The following is a 21,406-nucleotide window of genomic DNA, read 5'->3' as shown; positions in this document are numbered from 1 at the left end:
AGTAGTCTATAGAATAAACGTAGTACTGTTATCATTCAACTAAATTGTTTAACTCCGATGTTTCATCACTCTTTAGCAAAACTTCACACGATAATTATTTTTCTTGACTTCAATTGGTTGTTAGGGAAATTAACAAACAAAATATTCATCACGTGACTAAAGTCTCTTTCCAAGATCAAAAAACACCGAGCGTTGTAGGTCATGCGCATACACACTATCAATACGTTAAAGTTTTCGCACAGTCTTTTTTATAGGTGAACAAATAACGACTTCCTTATAGCTCTCTTTGCCCGGCCTCTTGAGAAAGTCTGTCAACACCGGAAGATGGAAACTGAATGAACCGTTTTGTTGAGATGATTGAACTCATCGGAAGAGACTCGATAAAGACGAAGATGCTATTGACGCTCGAGAATTGCGAAACGGATATTGTTTATAAATACAAATATAGTAGGCAGAATCATGAAGGGAAAAAAATAGACAGTTTTAAATATTTTTACATTTTGTACGCATGATCACTGAATGAAAGCAAAATGATTGTTCTTAGTGTGGGAGTTAAAATCAAAGCTCTCCTTCCAGACATTTCTGAATATCCAACTCGATTATAATTTTTACCTAATTTTTAGGAAATTATGCTATTACCAAGTTTTTATTTTTTATTTTAATATTAATTTTTTAATATAGATATTTTTTTAATATACGCATATAAATAAATTTTATTTTAAATCATGTTCTGACTTATAACACAATAGTTTGAGAAATAAATTTTAAAAATTATATTTGTATTGTAGTTAATTGAAAGTTTTCAATATAATTGCAGAAAAAGGGCTAGATATCAATATCACGCATGCATACTGGCACAAATAAAAACATTTTATAACAGGATAATCTTTTTTGAATGCGAATATTTATAATATTATTACTTAGTAAATATTAATGTTGAATTATGTATTTCTATTTTTATATGCATGCTATTTGAATTAAAGTTTTTTATTTTATTTATATACTTTATATTAAAATTCAACAATTTAAGAAATAAACTTTAAGAAATATATTGCCATAAAATCCTTCAAATTAATTACAGGGAAAGAGCAACGCATCAATATCTCGCATGCTTATTCGCCAAATAAAAACATTTTATTATAGAAAAATTTAGTTAATATTCATGAACAAGGAAATCAATACAAATATTTTGGACTTATCTGCACTATCTAGATCTAGTTTCTAAGCTGAGCAAATTAAATTTAACTTTGAATTCTATAAATCAAAACATATTTTTTAAATAATTTATTAATATTGATGTTTCAAAAGTTCAAACAAACGTGGGTTTAAAAAATATTCAAATGAAATAAATTATATTTGCAATACGTTACAATTTAAATAATTGACGTGATATTTATTCGATCAATATTTTTGCTTGAATAGTTTTAATAGTATTCGTCTAGTTATCGTGTGATGAAAGATTTATTTCACCCAATAATAAATAACTTCCAAGTAGAGTCAGAGTCAAGCAAATTTTTCTAATACTACGAAATCGCTTTTGACATAGATTTCTCTCTAGACTATATCTAGATCAGTGGTTCCTGATTTTTTTCGGCAATGGAACCCTAAATAAACAAACTTCTTTCGGTGGAACTCCTTTTTCATTAAAAAAGTCTATAATGATAATTATGAAAGTATACAACAATAATGTAGTATTTTACTTGGAGATTATTTTAACGAGTGGGTGGTGTCTAATGGGATAGAGCGCTAGCTTCCCAAGGAGGTGAATTGGGTTCGAATCACAAAGATGGCTGGTAGATACGAATTCCATACTCTGCTACTACCGATCACAGTAACGTAAAATATCCTCCGTGGTAGACGGGTCATGGATTAGAGTCCCCTTGCTGTCTGGCTAACCAGTCCCCTTGCTGTCTGGCTAACCATGGGAGGGCTTCGTGATTTTCCTTCCCATGTAACGCAAATGCGGGTTAGTTCCATCAAAAAAGTTTTCCACAAAGGCAAATTTCTCCCTAAACTTCCTCCAGGAGTTCCCTTGTCCTCTAGATTGGGCTCAAAATTGCAAGGCTACGGAGTAGGATATTAATAGTCGTAAACTGAAAATTAGGTCGGCTATTCAAGATGTTGATAAAGTAAAATAAGACGAATGATTTTTTCTCCATCATTTTATCATTAATAATCTTGAATTGGATTTTATGCCCTACAGCTAAATTCGCAGTTCTGGAGCTTTGTCTAGTCTAGTACTGATTTTGTTTTAGATATATATTACAGGGGAGAGTCGGGTAGCCCCGCCCACCTAAGGAGTTTTGCTTATATTTCTGTATAATATTGAGTAATAATCAATATTTTTGTATGTTTCTATTGTTTTACCATCTAGTTAAATAATGCAAAAAGAATAAACCAAAAAAAGAATAGTTTAACTTAAAAAAATAGAAATTTAAAAAAACATGTTTTTTAGCTCCTTTCAAGATGTGTCGGGTAGCCCCGCCCAGTTACAAAAATTGGGTTTTTTGGCTATTTTTTCAGGTGTAAATGAGAATGACCAATGTATCGACAATAGATAAACCTCATTTATCATTTTTATCACAAAATTATTTTATTTATTACATATTTATATACTTTTAGTGAATTCTATCATTTNAGCTTCAATTGTCATCTTGTTCAAGACGGAAAAAAAATCAATCTAATGTAAAAAGAGAATAAACTAAAAACTAAATAACGTTGAAAATAATTTTTAGGAAAACATATATCTGATTAGCAAATTCAGTTAATTTGGTTTGATTTGAACAACCTGTTGGCAAACAGGAATGCAATTTTTTGTTTAAATGCATGCTGTTTTCCTAATTTATTCTTTGCATTGATATTAAGAATTATATATTTCGTTTCTTAAAAAATGCCATTTCATTCTTATTGGCATTTTAGCTTAACTAATTTTATAACGATAACCGATAACTGAAATATAAAATAAATAACGACTTATTCATTAGATTTAAATACGATTAATAGTTCCGAAATTATTGCTGGTTAAAAAAAAGCTCTAACCTCGGAACCACTTTAACTCTTCGAACGGAACCTTAGGATTCCGCGCGGAACACCATTTGGGAATCAGTTGTCTAGATAAAATCAAACGTACGTTAACACATAACTAGGAACAATATTCCAATATTTGACAATAAACAACCAACCCGATTTTTCTTATTGTGAACGGAAACGAAGTAAAAGCATGACTCTAAAAGCCAAGCGTAGATCATATATTTAAGTTTATCTATTTCGTCATAATCATGGCTGGCAAAGAAGAGGATTCTTGGCTACGTTAAATCTTTTGCATACGTAACATATCATTTGAAATTCAAATAAACATAAACAGTTTCTATTGCATGTTCTGAATAAATATCCGGCTCAATTTCTTACATACCTATGGAAAATTCGGTCTTCATTCGATGAATGCCAATTCTTTCTATTTATTTTTTAGTACGATATACGAATACAGATCTTTGTTTCCACTTGAGTAAAAAACCTTCGACAATTTTTTTTAACCTTTTTTTCTAGTTTTTGTTCGATTGTTTTCTTCTTTGTGAAACATCTTTTCTTTAACCTTCTATTGATAGATTCAAACAGAGTGAAAATAAACGATCCGGAACGATACACAATCCAAACTCATCAAAATTGAAAGAAAAATCCAAAGACATAATTTCTTAATTTTCTGGAGAAAAAAAAAAATTAGTTTTCACTGGATATTAAAAAATCGTAAGTGATGCCTCCGCGACTATATTGCAGTGTTAAACTTGGTGCTGCCTTTCGTTTTGCTGCGCAAAAACTGTAAAACTCGAAAGCTTGGAATTGCGAAGTTATATAGAAAAATGTACAGGGAGTACGATGCAATAAAAATAAAATAAAATTTTACAATCTGCTCGAGAATTATTAAGTGTTCAGAGGTGCCAACTTGCTCCGGACAGCAAATATATATTTTAAAGTGGTAATAAATTCAATTTAGTAGATTTTTATCCACCACTATTTCTAAATAATTCGTAGGCTTACAGATATGCCAACTGCTCCGGACACGCCAAAATAATTTAAAACGCAGTAAATATATTCCAACTAAAATTTGCTAATATTTGACTAGTTTTTTTTAAAATTTTCAAAGGCTTAGCATGACTTAACTATAGCAGAGGAGCCAATTATGCAAGCCTTCGAATTAATTAAAAACAGTGGTGGATAAAAACCTAATAAATTGAACTTATTAAACACAAAATCACAATTAATAAACTACCACTCGAAAATATTTATTCGCTGTCCGGAGCAAGTTGGCATCTCTGGGGCTTATATAATTCACCACTTTATGGCACTAATGTCATGCTATACCTTTTAAAAAGCAAGCAAAAATAGTCAAATATTTACAAAATTTACTTTGTAGTTGTTTACCGTTTTTTTTAATTATTTTGGCGTGTCCGGAGCATTTGGCATCTCTGAGTGTTAAACTTGTATCTATGTATCCCGCAGAAATCAAACTACAAAGTTGAAACTTAACGCGTTGGAATAGTCACTTTTACTTATGAATTTAACGCGAGTTTCAAAAATCCAATTTTTTCGAATGTTCGAGTTCTTTTTTTCCTCAATTTTTTTTAATTGATTTTACTAATTCTAACGTAATGACTTTTATTCTAACGCAACGTTACTAAGAAATGGCCTTCTAAAGAGTGAGTCATAAGTCGAGCTCTCATAAAAGTTCGGAGTTGAATTTGGAAAGGGAGTCGAATATTTTAACAACAGACATCACGCTTCTTCTTTGATGTATTCTTTTTATTTTAAGCTACCACTTTGTAAAATCTTTTCCAACGACAGTATAAGTAGACAGCCATGCAGTAAACCTTCCAAGCAATCAAGCTCATCTACGCCATGGGTAAACATTATTACCAAAACAAAGTCATACATTTTCTAAAGATATTAGGAAAAAAAGAAAATGGTAAGCGTGGAATTTCCATATTATGAATGCATTTTGGAGATGGAAAAAAAGAGAGTGAGAGAGACCGTGACGGACGAGAGAAAAAGGAAACTCTCAGCAGCAGAGTTGATGGCTTCATTTACATGAAGATTTAAATCCTCCGGATATTCCACCGGCCTTGACGTTGAAATCCTTATTCATGGAACTGAGGCAATTCCTCTTGCATCAAGTTATGCCTTCAATGCATAAAATAGCATTATCATATAGAGGGTTTCCGAATATTCGAGGAGTGTTTACTCAAATGGAAGAAAAATATAAAAAGCAAAATGCAAAGTTAGCTATAAGGATTGACTGCATTGTAAAATTTTATTATTGTCAGAATTTTTACTCAAATGGAAATAAGTTAATCATGAAGGCGAAGAAAAGCATTCGAATTTAAAAATATGCTATCTGGGACCCATGCGGGCACTTTTCAAAAGGTGGGAACAACAACGTTAACAGTAGCTCATTCTGCATTCAATTGATATTTATGATCCATGCACAAAATATTTACTAGTTATGCAATATAATTTTCTGTTTAAATTAAATGAGAAATACACTAAATTTTTTCATTAGCATCTGATAATCTTCAACAATAAATGTATAGGAAAAACTATAAACCTAAGGTAAGTTTCTTGAGGAAAAAAAAAGCAATTTCCCGTCCCCCCTTCTTTTTTCTTTTCGGAAAGATCACACACAAAAAAATTCAAGGCTTGTGTTTTGCTCTCAACTTACTTGAAGGAAGAAAAAAGCAGAGGAACAAATGATGGATAAGCTTCAATTGTCATCTTGTTCAACACGGAAACAAAATCAATCTAATATTGATAAAATTAATACTACAAGTTGTTTTCTGATTAGATTTAAATAAAATATATAAATGTATGGTTGTAAATTCGTAGAGTAGTTTCCCGTAAATTATATTAGGGCAGGGCTGATAAGGAGAGAACAATAACATAAACAGCAGCTAATTGAGAATTCGACTAATATTTATATAATATGCATTAATCATTCTCTACTTGTACAATTAAAACTAAAATAACTTTTTTCATCGACATCAGATTATCTTAAGCAATAAAATTATGGGAAATTGGTTTTCGTTCGTTACATTTTTTAGACTTTTCCAAATTTCACATGTAAGATAATGTCATTATGTTTCAGATATACATCATAAAAGCATAAGAAAAAACTTCGGTACTCGAAAAATTATTATAAGGATGGATAAATATGCTTCAAGTTCTTACTCAAATCCATTTTTAGTTAAAACAATAGCGAAGTTCCGCATATTACTTTTTTAGATTAGCATCTAAATGCACAATTGCTTTTTCTAAAAATCATTCACACGGTAGCATAGCTTGTCAATTGCTGCCTTTTATTTAGGATGTCATGCCGACCGGCCTGTGTAGAGGTCAGGGAACTGGCTTTTCATAGGTTCTGGATTCGAATCCCAGGCAAGGCATGGATGTTCTTTCACTCTCTGTACTATCTGTCCTTACTGTGAGAGCAACGTTGGCCCACCAGAATATGGTGCCCCTGAAAGAGTGGCCAACAAATCTGCCCTTCAGATGCCTGTATGACAAAAACTCATTCCCCAGGTGGGTATAGGAATAAAAAAATTAGGATGTCATCAAGACCTATTGAGACTTTATATTCTTTTTCTTTTATGTTTTAATGTACTATTCTATGCTTTGAAAATTTAGCGTTATTTTCAACACCCCTAACAGCAAAATAACTTGGGTTCTGATTGGGCCAATATTCATGAATCTTGGTTCAATAAGGGTTTGAGGGGTTAGTTTTCCGATATTGGGCCCCATATAGAATTTTCCGATAAACCCAATATCTTACAGCCACTTTAGAACCAATATCGGTCCTATATAGAATTGTCAGAGTTGCCTGATATTTTATATACATTATTTAGCCAATATGGATTCTATATTGGCCAATGTAGGCCCTATATAGGCCGTTCTAGGACCAATATTAAAAAATCTAGACATCTCAATATTGGTCCTTCAGTGCATGTTCTTACAGGACCCATGTTGAGCCAATTTTGACCCCAACTGGGACCAAAGTAAAATTGTTGCTAGGGGCTACACTTAAGTAATTTAAAAGTTTATATGAAACCCCACTTTATTCCAACTCTCTCGTGGTGAGGCTTTTAAAATATTGGATGGGAAAATACCTAAATTTTAATTTTTAATAATTCACTACTCTCCAAATTATTCGAAAAAACGTAGTAGTTGCCCGCCCTGGATAAAATTAATTTAAATTTTAATGTTATTTTTGGTGGTAAATACGTTTGCCTCCCTATTAGATATTATTAAAAAATAAGAAATTTCGTTATTTCTATTCAATGTATAAAGTTATAAAGCAGTTATAAAATAAATTTTATAACTGCTGAAAACTTAAAAAAGGATGATATATGATAGCTTATTTTATGCATTTCCTGTTGTTGTTGCTGTTGTCATCGGCCATTAAGGCAGAGGGGTGCTACTGTTCTTGTTTTCCAGTGGCGTCATCTATGATCAAGAATTCGACTTCTACCACACCCATACATCACAGCCCGTTTATAGGGCGGACCCATTCATACATTCGTTACCGTTTATTCATAATTAACCACAGAAAGATCAATATCCAATTCAGTACTCCCAGAGGCTTTGATTTGCTTTGAGAGCATGGAGGACTTTATGACCCGACAGATTTAACGTGCACCAGTCACCATTTACTACACGGGGAGTCTTCGGCCGGCTAGATTAGAACTACCGTTCTCACAAGCGTGAGTATACATTTCCTAAAACTGGCATATGGTCGGATTAATTTTACGTAATCCTTAAGCTTTACTTTAGAGATGAAGTTATTACAAAAGACAGTCCAAATTAAAGGTGGAAAAATAGTTTATCATGGACAGTTGTTAATTGGTAAATATGCTAACTAACGGCCTTAGAAAGATTTAATTGAGTATTTTCTTTGATTAAAAAATAAAATACATGATAAAACACAATAACTCATTTTTAAGGCACAATTAAATGAATAAATGTGCTCGAAAGAACAGTTTGAAAAGTTCTTTTCACATTCACAAGATATAGTAATTTCATGAGCTGATTTGAAAGTTCAATTAGATTTGCAAAAGTATAAGTACGTTATCTAACTTTTAAACCAAACATGAAATTCAAATTTGTATATTTTTATAGTTTACTGTTGATTTTATAGTTTTATTTGCATCTTGAGTAATAGAAAATTTTCAACCAGTCTTATTTCCAAAAAGGATTTGTATTCGATATTTCCGGAAGGGCATGTAGCCAACGACGATCGTATCTGTTCCCGGATAACGATGCAGGAGAATAAAGAAAAAAGTATCGACACACCCGGGATCAGGAAAAGATGATCTTTGGAAGAGGGATCTATTCAATTTCCTTTTAAAGGCTTTTTTTTCTTTTTCAAAAGATCAAAGGGTTTTAGAAAGAGTCGCTGAACTTTGAAGGAATTTTCTGTTGCAAAAAAATTCTGCTAAAAATCTCATAAAAGCTAAGGAAATAAAAATGGAAAATAGGGAAGGGAATTTTAACTTTTTATTAAGGCAGTAAAATAAATATATTAAAAAAGATTTAAGTGAAATGTACTGTATTGTATAAGAGATGAATTCTTTATTAGATAACTTTTTTAGATAGTTGGAACAAGAACTTTTTAAATTAAGGCTTTATTGTGAGAAATTGATAAGTCAATAATAAATAAAATTGTGCTGAAAAATCTGAAAATAATGTGTTGCGAATATAGGTTCTTATTCAACACTGTAAAAAAAAAGGAAACTTATTAAAATTTATAGTAAATATTACTGCAAATTGTTTTCTCCATGAGGCTACTCCTGGTCACCTTTTAAAAGAGAATTATATGGGAAAAGATATAGAGGGCCATAATAATTTTATATAGGGCATAGGAACAGTTTTTTAAGGAATTGTGTCTGTTTTAATTAATGTGAACCATTTTCACTTCAAAAATAATTAAACCAATTAAAAAAATTCCTTTTTTTAAAAAGTGCACCTCAAAGAATTAAAACCATTCACAAAATGTAACATGATTTATTAGCGCGCGCAAGGTTATTTTCATAACATTATATAATACTTTACATGAATGTGGGACGCTCTCACATCAAGAAATTCGAGAAACAAAAGCTTAACTTATTTTTAAAAAAAGATATACAAACATTTTATTAACCACAGTTTCAGCGTGTTTGTCTTATAGTAAAAGTATTAAAAAGCCATCAAAAGCATCATAATAATAAAAGCATATATTATTATATTTTTATCTTTTAATTCGACAAGTCGAACTAAAGCTTCGAATTCGATTGGTCGACTAGTTAGTCGAGCTAACAAAAGAAATTATTGAGATAATTTAAACACTATTTAATGTACTGCAGGTATTTTTATAGATCAGAAATATTTTCATTTTACAGAGTATTACAATATAAAAACTAAGAAGTTATTGAATTAAATTAAAAGAACTGCCTTTAAATTCTAGTTTTTCATCTATGTATAAAAATTCGAATGTATTTAAATATGTATTTATTTTTTATGCATAAGCAGAGGTTTTGCGTTCATACTGTTACTTTAAGATTTTCTACGTATTCATAAAAACGTATATTGAATTTAAAATACATGAACTTAAAATATATGACTCACTGTTCTTTAAGCATAAATACAGTTAAAGGTTATACAAGGAAATTTGGTGAATTAATTAATAAAATTCATAGCATTAGTTAGTAAATTGTAAGCCTAAAAATATGACATTTCATAGATACCAACAGGAAAAAAAGACTTTTTTACAAATGGATTCTTGATGTAAATACAAATGCAAGATATATATATATATACACCGAAGAGCCATTATATTATGACCACCCTGCTAATAACATGTAGGACCACCTATAGCCCTCAAAACTGCTAGCACCCGCCGTGGCATTGATTCCACAAGGTGCTGATAGGTAGTCTGAGGTATCTGGTACCAAGCGCTCACCAACTGGTCCTGCAATTCCCTCACATTGCGAGGGGGTAGCGTGGCAGCACGAATTTGGTTTTCCAAGTAGGACCACAAATGCTCTATTGGATTAAGGTCAGGTGAATTTGGGGGCCAAGACATGACTTGAAAGTCACTGGAATGTTCCTCGAAGATTCGACCCTTATAACATGGTGCATTATTCTGTTGGTAAACACCATCCCCGGCAGGAAAATCTGTTGCCATGAATGGGTGAACCTGGTCTGCAACTATGTTCAAGTAGCTTACAGACGTCAAGGATTGTTCTATGAGGATTATGGGTCCTAATGTGCCCCATGAAAACATTGTTCCTGGGCGAGTCCATTGTTATAGATGGAGGGTGGTCATAATGTAATGGCTCTTCGGTGTATATCAAATACTAATCATTTGCAGTCTTTAACCACTTATCTTTGCTTAGATTTAAAAAGAATTGCAGTTTGTTGTTTATCTTTTAGTTATTAGTTTGTATGAAAATATTGTATAAGAGATTATTTTTAAAGCATTTAAGTTGTTTCTTTTGTTTAAAAATGTTGCATATTTTATCCATACTAAATATAAATATCTTAAAAGACATTAAGATATTTATAATTAATCTATTGAGTATCTTAAAAGACAGCACAAAAACTTTTAATTACAATATTTTTTTTATTTTAATGACTTAAACCAATGCTTTCCTTTAAAAAATTAGACTGATTAAAATCACGACATAAATCATTAAATTCAAACACTTGATTTAAATCATTGACATCTTTGATTATTATAACTATAAATCATGCAGTTCTCCGTGAACTGTAAATAAAATAAAATTTCAGTGTAAAGTCAATAGTTATTTACTTTTTTACTTTTATGTATCATCGAGTTTTTGATAAAATTCAGGACCAGTTCAAACAAGGTTTAGATTAAAATTTTAAGTTGAACAATGACCGACCTTTATTAGCTCAATTATATTTAAATTTTTTTAAAAATGGTAAAATAGCGATAAACAAAAAAGTGTAATAAAAACTGTATACGGTTAAACCATCCAGGGAATCTTTTCATAAAAATTTATTAAACTTCTAATGCAAAGATATATGAATACATTTTTATACCTGAATTTAGCGACATATCTTAAAGTTAAATTCATTTTAAAAAATAAATTTTTATTTACTAAAACCTATGTGTCCTAACCTATAAGATATAATATAATTCCATTATTTTTTCAAAAAAATAAGTAAATAAATAAACTTTTCAATATAACTCGCTATTGGTCCGCAAGATGTCAGTGTTATCTGTTATTTTTTTATTAATAAAAAACACACATTTTTTAGAAATTAAATAAATTACATTGAGGAGAAAAAGAGAAAAAAAACAGACTTATTTTAATATTTTTTTATAAAATTTATTCGAGTGTTTAGAATGGTATTTCACATTTTTTTAGAACACTTGTGTAAATAATAAGTATTTAAGAAGGAAAATTAATTGTACAACTACGAAGTTGAAAGTACGAATTCTCATTAAAAATTGCGTTCTTAAACTGGTTTATATCATTTCTTAATTTTATTATTATAATGATTTATGTCTTAGTGAAATATATTTCCTTTCTAAGAGACTGAATTATGATGATGACTTTTTGTTTCAAAAGCAAATTAAAAACACAAGTAAATGTTAAACTGAAGAGTTCTTTTTTTTTAATATTCTATAAAATAAAAACAATACAATACGTTTAAAAAACAATAAAAAAAAACAATTATTTTTACAATACATTAAAAAAATTTACTACATGAAGTTCAAGCAAATAGCCTTACCGCAGTTAATAGTCTCCATGGATTTGTAAATAAAACATAGTTCCTAATTCCACTTAGTAAACACAAAACAGTTCGAAGAAATTTTCCACAATGCGACCGATGTGATCGCAAGCAAGAGCATCGTCTGTCTGCTCTAAAAACCGCCGCGGTTGCAGTGAGAGTTTTGTTCTAGTTCGAAATATAACCGCCCATTGGGCTATGCCATTGGTCGAGCGGTAATTCCCGGGAAAAACGAGATAGAAAAAGAAAATAAACAAAAATGAAAGTTCTATCTTAAAAAGAGAAGACTTGAAAAAAAAAAGGATAAGTCGGACGCTTTAATCTTTATTTCCTTTACTTCGTTGATCTTGTTTAATCGTCTGCAATTTTTAAGCGTTAAGTTTAATTCCAGTTTGAAAAATGACCGGAGAAATAGTTGACTATCCTGTTGAAATATTTCCAAGTCTTATGACAAGTTAAATGTATTGCATGGCTTTCGCAATGCGTTATTTACAGCTCTGACATTTCTTGAATATTCATTTTTATTTATTTATTAATGTTTTTTCTTTAAATGGACTAGTAAAGCAAACACATAAGAAGAAAAAAAATTTAATCTTAAAAAAATAATTTTAAATAGTTGATAGCTAACATAAACTTAAACCAGGATTCTTTATCTTATCTAAGTTTTAACTTTGACTTTTTTCATTTATTAATTACTGTTGTTTATACCGTCTTATATATAACACTTTTAAAATGAAACTGAATTCGTTTGAAAAATGAATGATAAAGTAAAGATTAAAATAAGGAAGAATTCTAATAAACAAAATTAAACGTACTTGAAAAAATTTGTTTTGCCAAAAAATTATTTTGCGACTATTTAGCGGGATAAATGGTTTAAAATTAATTTAAATTTTATTCCATAGCTGGAAAAGAATTTTTTAAAAAAATAATTAATTAGAAAGATTTTATTTTGTCTGAAAATAGTCTGAAATTTTCAAAATATTAAGAATATACTAAAAAGTTTCAATATATTATGCACATTTTCACTTCGAACAATATCATTTTTAACAGATATTTTTTATAATTCAGTTATTATAAGCTTATATTTGTAGGATAGAAAAAGCTGTGGTTATGAATGCTAAATAATTATATGGATTTTAATAATTCACTTAATACGTAAATCTTTGAAGCTTAATAGTTTGCCTCGGTGGATCATTCGAAGATAAAATTGTGTTTGTTGCCTTAGTAACATTAAAGAAAACGTTGAGTACATAATGGATTAAAATTCAATCTTTAGTCTAAATGACTAAGTTGATGATTAAAGTAAGTTTGTTGTTTCATAAATAATCAACAATAATTTAATACGTAAAGGTTTACGGTTTAGTTTTTAGTCTCCATGGTTCATTTAATGTTTGAATTTCATTTCTTGCTTCACTATCATTAAAGGATCATTAAATATGCAAATGTTTAAAACTCACTCTCCATGAATATCGAATTATTTAGTGATTATATTTATTGCGCATCGCTATAATTAAGGATCGATTAACGTATAAATTATTTAAATGCATTATTTTTCCATTTTAACAAAATAAACGCTTAAGCGATAAATTATCAATTTTGGGTCGTTTTCATAAAATCATTGTTTATGTGAGCAGCTAAACTGTATTTGTAACCTTTTAATTAAAAATCTTTTAAGAATCTTTGAAGTGAATTTGTTAGACAACATGCATAATTTAATTTCACGTTTATTATTAGAATAATTTAATTAATAAAATATTAACTTGCATTAGTTTTTCGCCAGTAAGGAAGAGTTATTAGTTAATAAAAGATTAAAATTTCATAGAAAATAAACCATTTTATTATTTTATGATTAAATTGCATTTTTTTTTCTGTTAACGTCGTATGATTTAATACTTAATAAATAAATCTATTGATCTATAAAGCATGTAATATAAATGATGAAAATGTATTTGTTGCATAGTATTAATAACTGCCTTTCATAAATAAATTCTATAATATATATATTGAATTAAAGAAAATTAAATGTAAGTAAATTATTAATTTCATCTTTTTGGTCTTCAATAATTTATGGATGAATGATTTAAAAAGGAACAACTTAATAGCTAAATCACTTAAATACTCAACGTGCATTATGAAATTTGTTGTCCGTCGGTCTAGGGGTAAGGGGTTGTTCATAAAGTATTTTATAGTTCATAGTAAGTTCATAGAAATTTTTTTTCAATATTTTAAAACCCTCCCCTCCTATGAAAAAAGTTTCACCCTTCACCTTCCCTCTCCCCCTCTTGTCACGTGACATGTTACATTACATAAACATATACTAACGATTCAGAAATTAAGTGAGCGTTACAGATCATATTTCAAATTTTTCATGTAATTTAATGAAATTTGTGAGTACTGTAAAATAATTCTAGATCAAATTACGGTAAAAAATACAGGTATTCTTGTTGGTACTTTTTTACCGTAAAATCCTTTTTTACCGGAGCATGTTTTGGAACAAAAAATCTGATATATCATAAATTTTACAAGAATAATTTGCGTAAAATGATTGAATCACCAATTAAATAAACATTACTATAAAAGCTACGGTACAATATTTTACGGCAAAACTGGATTTTGAGGATGATACACCGAAAGAGTATCGGAACTTACACCATAATTTGATCGGGAATTTTACAGTGTACGATAATGAATAGATGTGTAATTATTTTTGATGAAAAATAAGAAGAAGAAAAAATATGTCACTGTATGAAAATAAAGCAAGCACTGCGGGAAAGGGTTTCTTAAAAGTAATCAAAAATGTGTTTCGACGATTTCGAAAATTCTCATGTACTCATTATTGAGTACAGTGATGTGTGCTCAAAATTGAAACAGCTTTGAGGATCCGTCTTCATTTGTAAATAAACATGGCGGCAAGTTAGGAAAGTGTTGATCACCGAGTTGACATTCTGTATTCGGGAAATTAGTTTGGGATAAAGGTAAGTGCAATAAACTTTTATTTAATTAGTTTTTTTTTCCTTCCGAATATTTGGTCGTTATAAACTAATTGGGTTGAACTTAGTTACATTTGATGTTGAGTCATTTTGTCATGATGTGTCATCTTTGAGACTATGCATTTCCCTCAAAACTGAGTATACGCTATTTGAATTTTGAGCGTGTCACTATACTCAATAATAAGTACATGATAGATAATATTATATAGTAAATATAATAGGATGATATTTGCATCTAAAATGGGAATTAACTGCAGTGTTGTTGTGTATGAATATCGAGTTTTTTTTTTTAGTTTATTTATTTATTTGCTTAATTTTTGACAGTTCTTTGAGCAAAAACGACGAACTCTTTTAAAATAAAATATTTGTTCAAAATGTCGAAGAGAAAGGATTTTAAATTTTTAAAAAATTATTAATTTATTTTTTAAATTCTTTTTCGTTTTGAAATAATTGAATGTTTTTAACTTCCATAGGAGTTTAAAGTCAAGACAGGATTTTTCATTTCCCATGTCAGAAAAATTTGCTCATTTTTAGGATTATAAAATTTAAAGTGAAATACACATATCTTTTTTTTTTTCGCTGAAACATTCGTCTCTATTTTCATTTATTTCGCCATTTTATCTCATAAGTGTAACTTTTACAATGTGCAGACAAAAGCCGTAGAACTGAATTCTGGCTAAGAAATGATTTTAACCCATTTTTCAAGAAATTAAAATCCGAATAAAAAAGCAAAAAAACAAGTTTTTTTTCCAATGAATCCTATCGCAAGATCATCAGAATGTTATAACGCGTTATATCATTATGTTCGAATGGTCTGCTTTAGTTTCTCGTAAAATGTTTTCCATATGATCACGCTTTCGAATAAATGTCTTCATAGCGCAGATAAAGAACTTTTATTTTTTACGAGATGACATTGTTTAGCGGGGGCGAAGAAGACGAAGATCGTACGCCAACGGTGAGAATGTAAATTTTCTATTATTCTTTTGTTTTTTTCCAGGTATTTATGTTTTACTAGATGGCAACACCAAGCGTGACGATCAATAAAGAAGCAGAGTTATGTTGCTGCGAAATGCTGTACTTGACGTTGCAGTTATTTGATGACAGCGGAGGAAAATATTTAAATGAAATATTTATTCAAATCATTGCTTTTTTTTGGACATATTTTATAGAGTTTTCTCAAAATATAATAAATGCATTGTTTTAGATTTCTCTGAAGAAAGTTTTCATAAGGAGGATAAGCGGTATTACGTTTTGTACTTGTGAAATACATACGTTTTCTAACGTCGAAAAACAAAAGAGTCTTAATTTCGCAAGAAAATGATGGCCGTTTATAAATTTTGTTTTTTATGAAATGTATATTGGTTTTTACTTTACTTTTTTAAAACTTTTTTAAACACAAATAAGTAATAAAAAATTCGGTAATTTTACATATTTGCATAATTTATATTTTGTCAAATACGTAATTATATTTATATTTTTAAGCGTTCAAACTTATATTATACTACCAAAAAAAATTTGCACATTTGACTAATTTTGCCCAATTTTTGACGTTTTTAAAGTTTTAATAAAATAACAAAATAATTACATCAAATTTCTTTCATCATTTACTGAGATAAAGTATGATCAAAACTACTATAATATGGTAAAATTTACCATGTTTATAGCTCTATGGGAACACCAAAAAGCTCGGTAATTTTTACCAAAACGCTTTGGTAATGATTTTGGTAAAATTAACAATAAAACATGGATTATAATATGCAATAAAATTTGCTAATTGTGGTAAAATTTGATAATTTTATTATGGTACCTTAGAGCGTGGCATTTTAATCATTTATTCGGTTAAAATCACTTTTAAGGTTTGTATTTTTTACTAAATATGTGGTGATAAGAACTATAACTTTGAAAATAAGGATAAAATAGGCAAATATAGCACAATATCCAATGCTTAGTAGGAATAGATTAGAAATATTTTATGTGATTAAAAATAAATTAATTCAGATTTAAAAAAAAGGAAGAAATTTTTTTTTTTTTTTAAATATTGAGCTAAGAGTTTATTTGGATCTCCGCAAGACATCAAAACACGCTGCCAATCGTAGATAAGATCTTAAGTATTTGTAAACATATATATTTTTTCATGCATTTCCCAAAAGCGTGTTCAGAAAAATATCTTATTTTAGAACAATTAAAAAAAAATTATCTTTAACTTAAGTTATTGATAAAAGAGTAAATAAGTAAGAGAAATCGTTTTAGAAAATGTACGAGTAGTACAGCGATTGACGCAATCCCTATGTTTAATTAGATGAAAAATTTATCCAAATGAGTGATTCAGAGTCAGCGAGCCGTTCGATTTTTGCACAATCTTCGCCATTTTTTTTTCCTTTCGGAAAGGTCATACAAAAACAATCAAAGAGTGTTTTTTCCTTTGAACTTCTTAAAGGAAGAAAAATCAACCGAGGAAATAAATAAGTCTCATTTGTTATTTTGATCAACATAAAATAAAAATCAATTCAATTAATAACGTTAATACACGGAAGAAAAAAAAAACGTTTGGTCAAAGCTACCAGAATATGGTAACTTTTACCTTGTTTCTGGCTCTAATGGGAACACCAGAAAGCTAATTTTTAATTAGGCTGTTCGGTAATATATTAGTTAAAATTTAAAAAAATAATGATAATTTAGTTTAATGATGTGTGATAAAATTTGGTAAATGTGGCAAAATTGGTAATTTTATAATGACCCTTATGAGTATGGTATAAAAACCTTTTATTTGGTCAAATTTATTTTTCAGTTTTGTGTTGTTTACTATTTATTTTTCAGTTTTTCATGGTAATAAGAACTATTATTTCGAAATCAGAATTTCCGGTAAGACGTTAGTATATAAATGGAAAAATTACCAAATGAATGGTTTTAATACCATATATTTTGGTTTTTATTGCCAGAATTATTGAACTAGTGTTTTTTTTTCTTTTTTAACCAGAAATACTATACAGTGCTGCAATCTTATCAGATTTTCTTTCTTTTTCTTACTATAAGTTATTTTCTGTTTGGATTGATATAAAAAAAAGATTAATAAATAAAATTCTTCGAGCAACCCTCCATAACTTATATTTAAGCACTTCTCGAAAATTAACAGCAGCTGATTCTAAATTTATTTTAAATTAATATTATCTCTACTAAATATGCGAAGTACTTTTCTATTGAAATACAGTTAACACTTTTTTACACATTAATTGAGGTAAAATTTGCTAATTTTATCATGATACCTTCGAGCATGGAACGAAAAGATTTTTTAGGTTATATTTACTTTTCAGTTTTGTATTTTTTACTAAATGCGTGATGTATATATTGAAATACACGTTTTAGTTAAATTTCAATAAATAAATGCAAAACTTGAAATTGAGTAATTGGTATCAAAATATATTATTAAAGCATTAGTTGCTGATTCATACACAATGCATAATTTCAAGACGACATTTCTTACTTTGCAACATCTGAAGATATTTTTATGTTAAAACTAAGTGGTGAAAAATACAATCAGAAAATATAAAACTTTTTATGAAATAGTAAACAAAAAAAAGACTTTCAATACTTAAAAAAACCCTTTATAATTCAATGAAGTAAAATAAATTTGACAGTAAGCTTAATTAAATACTTTTTTGTACTTAAACACTTAAATTTTTTTGAGGGTGTACCTTAGCCTTTTTTTACCATATATTTATTTACTTCTAAATGTAAAACATTCAAAATGAAGAATTAAAAAAAATTCCAAAACGGTAGTATTTTTGAAAAATTATTAACAATGAAATCATTAATATTATTAGTTATATAAACTCAAATTACCAAATAAGAAACAAATAATTACTAAAAGAAAAATTTCCTTGAAGCCAAATTATATTTTGAAATGATATGCAATAGATTTAGGAAGAAAATTTCTTTGTTCTTATTTGAATGTCTTAAAGGAAATTTTGTTCAAAATGAGATTAAAATGAAGATTTAAATGAAGGAGAATGATTTTCCCTAAATGTATCATACTTATTGAAGTGCCTATTCATCTTTCGATTGCGCGAGTATTGCTTTGTGACGTCATTCCAAACGTCATATCGCATCTAAACGGCACAAAAATATAACATAATGAACAACTTAAGTATAAATGATCACAAAAGGTTGAATTTTTCCCCCTTCTCATTCTTAAAAGACAAGGTGAGGTAAAGTTCAACCTTGAAAATCAATAGAAGTTTTTCCCTTTTTGATTTCCATTCTACAAAAACAGTTAATTGCGTTAAAAATAACTTTCTTTTTACAAACGTTTAACAAATGCCATATTCTTGACTTATTTGTTTAGCAATACGGTAAAATTTAACATTGATATTTAAGACTTGCCGTCGTGTTACTCGAAGGTGAAGGTTAAAAGAAATTGTGTTTTCGTTTAAGATTAAGACAGAGCAAAGCAAAATAAATGGACAGTAAATTTTCCCATCGACATAAATCTAGATTTATTAAATTAAACAAAGACTGATTGATTTATTCAGTAGTTATTGATTTATTCAGATTAAGTTATTTACAAATTTATTTATTTGACTGAATAGTAGCGACTGATTTTCGTGCGTATTAGTTAGTTATCAAATTAGTTTAAATGATGAATGAGGTAAATTTAATTCGATGTCGTTGTTGAATAAGAGTGTACTTCTTTGTTCTTAAAAAATCATTTCGAATGTGAAATTAAACCATTTACAATGACAACAATTTCTAAAAAACTCTTCGAATTACAAAAACAAAACTAAAACAAATTGTCATCTTTTATTTTAGTTTGAAGCTTCAAATTTTTATTTGACTAGAGAAACTAGCTACATGCTCGATCTTTATTATAAATTTTATTTTTAAACTTTTTCCTTAGGGGACATTAAAGGTCCCCTTTAGACCAAAGAGGAATACTAAGTCCGGCCTGTCTGTTAACCTAAGGATAAGTATGTGTCTGGAATTCCTTTATTAAGTAACTAATTAATATTTTTCAATATTTCTTGTATTATATTATTCAAAGAAATATGCTTAGTTGAATAATTTTGAATTTTAAGAATGTAAGTATTATTTGTTCAAGTTTTAAAAATACTTATTTAAAATTTGACAGCAAAGTTCAATAAAAAGATTTAAAAGAATAAAAATAAACAAAAGTTATTCAAAATTAATAATTAATTACTAAATAAATGAATGAATTTCGAACATATAGTTCCTCATAGGTTAGCGTAGGAGAAAATAAAAATCTTTTTCTGTCTGAAAGGGAACCCTTTAATTCCGTATTCTTAGTTTCTACAAGAGAATTAGCATTTAAATTTTATCAATTATTCGAAAAGAACAATTATATTTCGCAATAGTTCTTCGTCAAGCTTTATTTAAAAAAAATAATAACACTGAAAAACGAGAAAAAGAATATAGAATCAAAATCCGCTTTAACGCTCAATGTCAACAAATGCAACTTCATAAGGACAGGCATGTGTTTAATAAAGTAAATGATATCGTGCGCTGAATTTTCATCTGTTCAGTGCACTGAGTTACATTTTAAGTACAAGTTTTTTTTTAAATTCAAAATCTTGAAAGGGAATAATATTTAATATTACGATCAATAATATTATGATCCGCAAATATTATTATCTCCATAAAGTAGCAATTAATTATTTGTCTAATGTCATTTATTATTTATGGCTGTTTCATAAATTAAATAAAGAGAAAAAGAAATTTTGCTCTTCACTAAAGGAACATAAATGATTTGAGTACAAATAACAATACATTACAGACTCATAAAAAGCGACACCGTTATTTTACAGTCCTCCATAAAAGTAATTTAATCACTATTAATAATTCCGAAAGAATATTGACTTGATTTAGATTTTATTTTATTATTTCGGTCTAATAAATTTCGCTGTGTAACTTTTGGATTTTAGAAATTCGTAAATATGGCTGAAGAAATAAATTAATAACCAAAATTTAACTTTTGCATGATATTAGAAAAGGCGTCTTTTATAACTACATATGTAAAATCATCAACTTAAAACAGGGACTAATTTTTATGAAGCACAATGTATCTTAATTTAATACGTAATAGCTAAAAGACTAATTAAATTGCTCATTTACCTATCAAAGATTACATAATCATGTTATATTTAGAAGTTCTAAATTAATTTTATAAACTAGTTACTTTTCTTCAATTTGTTTGTGGGATATTTGTATATGGAGTATTTTAAAGACCAAAATGAAAGTATTAAAATATTCTCACCATTTCAAAAATGTCCGAAAAAATATACCTTGTAACATTCGATTACAAAACTCTTGAAGAATCCTAATAAACTATGACAAAACCTTGATGAAAACTATTTGAAACCTGGGCTAAAGAGAATAGAAGGGCTAGTTCATTCCGCTCTTAGAGCTGAAGTTATGATTTCCCTCCTCATGACGTCCCGCTGTACACAGATCTCGGAGATCGCAAGAAAAGATATTATGAAAACTTGGTATCATTCTCTCTATAAAAATAAGTTCGATTTTTTCTTGATATTAGCTTTCAAACTTTATGTAATTAACATATTATTTCCTTTAATAAACGTAGTTTTAAAAAAAAATTTTGGTCAAAATATTAAATTAAG

General features: G+C 28.6%; 1 protein-coding gene across 5 annotated transcripts in view; it reads right to left on the bottom strand.

Annotated features, from left to right (window-relative positions):
• The window catches only part of LOC107440882 (protein Aster-B), a 127,394-nt gene that overhangs the window by 37,280 nt on the left and 68,708 nt on the right, over positions 1-21,406 (bottom strand). Inside the window, exon 1 of one of the 5 annotated variants that reach the window (XM_043050954.2) lies at positions 11,785-11,943. The exons of the other annotated variants lie outside the window; for them this stretch is intronic. The gene's annotated coding sequence lies outside the window, so the exon portion shown is untranslated. Of the gene's footprint in view, positions 1-11,784; positions 11,944-21,406 lie in introns of those variants that run through there. 5 annotated transcript variants of the gene reach the window in all.

This window comes from Parasteatoda tepidariorum, chromosome 2 (genome assembly GCF_043381705.1).
Source record: "Parasteatoda tepidariorum isolate YZ-2023 chromosome 2, CAS_Ptep_4.0, whole genome shotgun sequence".
Lineage (NCBI taxonomy): Eukaryota > Metazoa > Arthropoda > Arachnida > Araneae > Theridiidae > Parasteatoda > Parasteatoda tepidariorum.
The sequence above is the reverse complement of the archived record's forward strand: the minus strand, read 5'-3'. Positions and strand labels throughout refer to the sequence as shown.